This window comes from Triticum aestivum, chromosome 6B (genome assembly GCF_018294505.1).
Source record: "Triticum aestivum cultivar Chinese Spring chromosome 6B, IWGSC CS RefSeq v2.1, whole genome shotgun sequence".
NCBI lineage: Eukaryota > Viridiplantae > Streptophyta > Magnoliopsida > Poales > Poaceae > Triticum > Triticum aestivum.
The window spans coordinates 188,552,609-188,560,039 of record NC_057810.1 but is presented as its reverse complement, the minus strand read 5'-3'; positions in this window follow the sequence as shown (position 1 = coordinate 188,560,039).

Below are 7,431 nucleotides of genomic sequence, written 5' to 3'. Positions count from 1 at the left end.
GTCGGCACGCTGCCTCTACATTTACCTACGGGATTAGTTTTGAACCTTAATAATTGTTATTTAGTGCCAAGTTTGAGCATGAACATTGTATCTGGATCTCGTTTAATACGAGATGGCTACTCATTTAAGTCTGAGAATAATGGTTGTTCGATTTATATGAGAGATATGTTTTATGGTCATGCTCCGATGGTCAATGGTTTATTCTTAATGAATCTCGAGCGTAATATTACACATGTTCATAGTGTAGATGCCAAAAGATTTAAAGTTGATAACGATAGTCCCACATACTTGTGGCACTGCCGCCTTGGTCACATTGGTGTCAAGCGCATGAAGAAGCTCCATGCCGATGGACTTTTAGAGTCTCTTGATTATGAATCGTTTGACACGTGCGAACCATGCCTTTTGGGCAAAATGACCAAGACTCCGTTCTCCGGAACAATGGAGCGAGCAACCAACTTGTTGGAAATCATACATACCGATGTGTGCGGTCCAATGAGCGTTGAGGCTCGCGGAGGATATCGTTATGTTCTCACTCTCACAGATGACTTGAGTAGATATGGGTATGTCTACTTAATGAAACACAAGTCTGAGACCTTTGAAAAGTTCAAGGAATTTCAGAATGAGGTAGAGAATCAACGTGACCGAAAGATAAAATTCTTACGATCAGATCGTGGAGGAGAATACTTAAGTCACGAATTTGGTACACACTTAAGGAAATGTGGAATCGTTTCACAGCTCACGCCGCCTGGAACACCTCAGCGAAACGGTGTGTCCGAACGTCGTAATCGCACCCTATTGGATATGGTGCGGTCTATGATGTCTCTTACCGATTTACCGCTATCATTTTGGGGATACGCTCTAGAGACAGCTACATTCACTTTAAATAGGGCACCGTCTAAATCCGTTGAGACGACACCGTATGAATTATGGTTTGGAAAGAAACCTAAGCTGTCGTTTCTAAAAGTTTGGGGATGCGATGCTTATGTCAAGAAACTTCAACCTGAAAAGCTCGAACCCAAGTCGGAAAAATGCGTATTCATAGGATACCCTAAGGAAACTGTCGGGTATACCTTCTACTTAAGATCCGAAGGCAAGATCTTTGTTGCCAAGAACGGATGCTTTCTGGAAAAAGAGTTTCTCTCGAAAGAAGTAAGTGGGAGGAAAGTAGAACTCGATGAAGTACTACCTCTTGAGCGGGAAAGTGGCGCAGCGCAGGAAACCGTTCCTGTGATGCCCACACCAACTGAAGAGGAAAACAATGATGATGATCAAGGTACTTCGGATCAAGTTACTGCTGAACTTCGTAGGTCCACAAGGACACGTTCCGCACCAGAGTGGTACGGCAACCCTGTCCTGGAAATCATGTTGTTAGACAACAATGAACCTTCGAACTATGAAGAAGCGATGGCGGGCCCGGATTCCAACAAATGGCTTGAAGCCATGAAATCCGAGATAGAATCCATGTATGAAAACAAAGTATGGACTTTGACAGACTTGCCCGATGATCGGCGAGCGATAGAAAACAAATGGATCTTTAAGAAGAAGACGGACGCGGATGGTAATGTTACAATCTATAAGGCTCGACTTGTCGCTAAGGGTTATCGACAAGTTCAAGGGATTGACTACGACGAGACTTTCTCTCCCGTAGCGAAGCTGAAGTCCGTCCGAATCATGTTAGCAATTGCCGCATACTATGATTATGAGATATGGCAAATGGACGTCAAAACGGCATTCCTTAACGGGCATCTTAAGGAAGAACTGTATATGATGCAGCCGGAAGGTTTTGTCGATCCTCGGAACGCTAACAAAGTATGCAAGCTCCAGCGATCCATTTATGGACTGGTGCAAGCATCTCGGAGTTGGAACATTCGCTTTGATGAGATGATCAAAGCGTTTGGGTTTATGCAGACTTATGGAGAAGCCTGCGTTTACAAGAAAGTGAGTGGGAGCTCTGTAGCATTTCTCATATTATATGTAGATGACATACTCTTGATGGGAAATAATATAGAATTTCTGGACAGCATTAAGGCCTACTTGAATAAGTGTTTTTCAATGAAGGACCTTGGAGAAGCTGCTTATATATTAGGCATCAAGATCTATAGAGATAGATCGAGACGCCTCATAGGTCTTTCACAAAGCACATACCTTGATAAGATTTTGAAGAGGTTCAAAATGGATCAGTCCAAGAAGGGGTTCTTGCCTATGTTACAAGGTGTGAGATTGAGCTCGGCTCAGTCACCGACCACGGCAAAAGATAAAGAAGAGATGAGTGTCATCCCCTATGCTTCAGCCATAGGATCTATTATGTATGCCATGCTGTGTACCAGACCCGATGTAAACCTTGCCGTAAGTTTGGTAGCAAGATACCAAAGTAATCCCGGCAAGGAACACTGGACAGCGGTCAAGAATATCCTGAAGTACCTGAAAAGGACGAAGGACATGTTTCTCGTTTATGGAAGAGACGAAGAGCTCGTCGTAAAGGGTTACGTCGACGCTAGCTTCGACTCAGATCTGGATGACTCTAAGTCACAAACCGGATACGTGTATATGTTGAATGGTGGAGCAGTAAGCTGGTGCAGCTGCAAGCAGAGCGTCGTGGCGGGATCTACGTGTGAAGCGGAGTACATGGCAGCCTCGGAGGCAGCGCATGAAGCGATTTGGGTGAAGGAGTTCATCACCGACCTAGGAGTCATACCCAATGCGTCGGGGCCGATCAAACTCTTCTGTGACAACACTGGAGCTATTGCCCTCGCCAAGGAGCCCAGGTTTCACAAGAAGACCAGGCACATCAAGCGTCGTTTCAACTCCATCCGTGAAAATGTTCAAGATGGAGACATAGAGATTTGCAAAGTGCACACGGATCTGAATGTCGCAGATCCGCTGACTAAACCTCTCTCGCGTGCAAAACATGATCAACACCAGAACTCTATGGGTGTTCGATTCATCACAATGTAACTAGATTGGTGACTCTAGTGCAAGTGGGAGACTGTTGGAAATATGCCCTAGAGGCAATAATAAAAGTATTATTATATTTCAATGTTCATGATAAATGTCTTTTATTCATGCTATAACTGTATTATCCGGAAATCGTAATACACGTGTGAATACTTAGACCACAATATGTCCCTGGTGAGCCTCTAGTTGACTAGCTCGTTGTGATCAACAGATAGTCATGGTTTCCTGACTATGGACATTGGATGTCGTTGATAACGGGATCACATCATTAGGAGAATGATGTGATGGACAAGACCCAATCCTAAGCATAGCATAAAAGATCGTGTAGTTCGTTTTGCTAGAGCTTTGCCAGTGTCAAGTATCTCTTCCTTCGACCATGAGATCGTGTAACTCCCGGATACCGTAAGAGTGCCTTGGGTGTATCAAACGTCACAACGTAACTGGGTGACTATAAAGGTGCATTACAGGTATCTCCGAAAGTATCTGTTGGGTTGACACGGATCGAGACTGGGATTTGTCACTCCGTATGACGGAGAGGTATCTCTGGGCCCACTCGGTAATGCATCATCATAATGAGCTCAATGTGACCAAGGTGTTGGACACGGGATCATGCATTACGGTACGAGTAAAGTGACTTGCCGGTAACGAGACTGAACAAGGTATTGGGATACCGACGATCGAGTCTCGGGCAAGTAACGTACCGATTGACAAAGGGAATTGCATACAGGGTTTGATCGAATCCTCGACATCGTGGTTCATCCGATGACAACATCGAGGAGCATGTGGGAGCCATCATGGGTATCCAGATCCCGCTGTTGGTTATTGACTGAGAGCGTCTCGGTCATGTCTGCATGTCTCCCGAACCCGTAGGGTCTACACACTTAAGGTTCGGTGACGCTAGGGTTATTAGGAAGACTAGTATGTGACTACCGAATGTTGTTCGGAGTCCCGGATGGGATCCTGGACGTCACGAGGAGATCCGGAAGGGTCCGGAGGTAAAGATTTATATATGGGAAGTTGTCAAACGGACACCGGGAAGTTTCGGGGTCATACCGGTATTGTACCGGGGCCACCGGAAGGGTTCCGGGGGTCCACCGGGAGGGGCCACCCCTCCCGGGGGGCCACATGGGCTGCGTGGGGCAGGGAGCCAGCCCCTGGTGGGCTGGCCGCACCCCCTCCCTTGGGCCCATGCGCCTAGGGTTGAGGGGGGAACCCTAGAGGGGGCGCCCCCCTTGGCTTGGGGGGCAAGCCACCCTCTCCCCTCTCCCCTAGGCCGCCGCACCCCCCCCTAGATGGGTTCTAGGGGGCCGGCCCCCTTCTCCCTTCCCCCTATAAATAGAGGGGTGAGGGGAGGGCAGCCGGACCACCCTCCAAGGCGCAGCCCTCCCCTCCCCAACACCTCTCCTCCTCCGTTGTGTGCTTGGCGAAGCCCTGTCGGAGTACTGCCTCTCCACCATCACCACGCCGTCGTGCTGCCGGTGGAGCTGTCTTCCTCAACCTCTCCTTTCCCCTTGCTGGATCAAGAAGGAGGAGACGTCTCCCGTCCCGTACGTGTGTTGAACGCGGAGGTGCTGTCCGTTCAGCACTTGGTCATCGGTGATTCGAATCACGTCGAGTACGACTACATCATCACCTTGCAAGCTTCCGCACGCGATCTACAAGTGGTATGTAGATGCAAACTCTCTCCCTTGACTCGTTGCTTAGATGAACTCATAGATGGATCTTGGTGAAACCGTAGGAAAAATTTTAATTTTCTGCAATGTTCCCCAACAGCGTCGACGGTAGCTAGACCGTGCAAAGTAGATGCAACAGTACATCTCTGAAGATGGTTTGGTGGCAGGTGGCTGCGGCGGCCTCATACCCGGCAGGCGTCCTGGTTGAGGAGTACGCCGGACTGGTAGGTACCCCATACCCGGTAGGCGTCCTGGTTGAGACCTCAGGTCTTAGATGTTTAGGTTTGGCTGCGATGTCTGTTTGGTATTAGGCCCAAACTATCAGCGCCCCTTCATCGATTGGATAGGTGTAACGACAGTTGTTGCTTAGAAAGTGGCTTTAGTCTTGTTGTTGTATAACTTTGTAAGGTCTTGTGAGAATAATTAATAAAGTGACCATATGCATCGTCCAGATGCAGAGGTCGGGGGTCATCCTCCTTTTCTAAAAAAAAGCAGTTAAGTCAAGAATTGATAGATTCGAGACTAATGGAACAAATTGTGGGTCAAGTGACGATTTTAAGGACTTCTGAAAGTATATGTGGTTGCATGGAGCGGAATAAAAAGATTTTGCAAGTACGGGAAGAAGCAACGATGCGCGGCAAGAGAAACATCTTGGGAAAATGTGAAGTCAGAACTAATGGAATGTGATGTTTCCTTGTGTGAATATCTGGGGCCACTTAGTGGAGCTGTAGTTAGTGGGCAATGAGTAGAGCAACAATTGTTTGTCTCGGTTCTCTCTTGACTCTGGAAATTTCGTGCGAAATTGGTTCTGTTCAGAAAAAAAAAACATGCATCAAAAGGTATCAAAATACCAAGCATCTAGTCTGCCAAGTGTTTCACCGAAGTATCTCAACGTCGCAAGGTAAAAATCTATCTTCTGGAGGTGAGTTTGAGTCTGTTTGTGCATTAGTTGAACACTCAGTTTTTGTTGAGAATCTACTGGACGTTCCCTGCGTGGTATGGTGCACAAGTGGCCCTGGTGCTTGAAACTGAAGAATCACGGGAGTGTTGGACAATTTTTCAGCTTAATTCTCCGTGGCACTCTTCTGTTCACGACTACACTATTCGTATGCTAGCGGTTGTTACAGTAATATCATCTGCCAGTTTTCCATTCAATTCCAAAGAAAGCATCAACATTTCATTGACAGGATCAGTAGCAACACATGGGGAGCATGTGAGCCACAAGAACGTACAGTCTACTCAGTGCAGCCACTAGAAGGTGCTAAAAAAAATCCTACTTTGTGATGCTCCTTATGAATCGGATCACTTTGGAGAAGTTTGGATGGGCGAGGAACCTGGAGAAACATGGTTTGAATAGTCCAGTTGTTAGTGCCTTTGCTCCAGTAGTACATAGCAGCTACACTTGTTCTTTCCTGGATATCCTATTTTTTCGAAAAGGGGCGCTTTTATTACTTAAAAGATTTAAGCATTACACCCGGCTCCTGCATAACTAATATGCACACAACCAAATGAGGTCCTCTCACACAAACAAAAAATAAAAAGGCGAAATACAAAGAAACATTTAGAGTCTGTATAACGCCTAAAGCGGAGGGGGGGCAATCCTAAGATCATGCTGCCACCCATATTGAGTAAAAGTACCCCTCGCCGTATCCTCCAATCATGTACACACCTTCATAAACAGGTCTTGATTCTACAGGCATTGACAGAGGACCATAGACGAAGAGAATCGTGTTCCACGCCAATTTCTCTTAATAAGGTTATCTTTAGAAAGAATGACTCTGCGGCGAAGATATCATGCAAAAAATTTATTCTTAAGAGGTATCTTCATCTTCTAGATCTTCTTGTTATTATCAACTAGCACATCAAACTAGATTAACGCTCTATACATAGACTCCATTGAGAATTGTCCATTCCCATGGAGGTTCCATTGGAATACATCAGACCTATGTGACAATTGCACCATGGACAACCGCTGAAGCAGAATGTTCCACGATTGTAGTCTGAGTCGAATTAAATCTCTTCTGAACATCACATTTGGCGGAAATGATTCCATTACCATGACGATAGTATCACCCTTGTGGCGCACAACGTTGTATAGAGCCGGATATTGTTCCCGGAGTGTATCATTTCCTAGCCACTTGTCCTCCCAGAATCTAATTTCCGAGCCGTCCTTAATCGAAAAGGATCCATAGAAGAAGAAATATTTCTTCGTAGCCGTTAGACCCGCCCAAAAGTGGGAATCCCCATGCTTTCAGTATATTTGGGATGCTGCCTTAGAACCCACATATTTCCTCCTTAGGAGGGTTTACCATACACCATCTTCCGTTAGTAATTTAAACAACCATTTGTCAAGGAGGGCCCTATTCTTAACCTCAAGGTCATGAGTGCCCAACCCGCCTTGGTCTTTTGGATGGCAGACCATACTCCATTTAGTCAGTCGATACTTCTTTCTCTCGTTATCTCCTTGCCAAAAGAATCTTGATCGAAAGGAATCCAATCTATTTAAAACTCCTTTCGGCAAGTGGAAGAAGGAAATCATATATAATACCATATTACTTAGTACTGAATTTATGAGGACTAATCTTCCACCTAGAGACAATAGTTTACCTTTCCAACTGCTAAGTCTTTTTTGTAGTCTCTCCTCGACATGTTTCCATTCATCATTTGTGAGTCTCTGATAATGTATCGGTATCCCCGAATATGTGATCGGAAATTGGCCCAACTCGCATCCTAATAGTCAAGCGTACAGGTGGGCCTCGTCTCGAGCCTCGCCAAAGCAAAACAATTCACTTTTATGGAAATT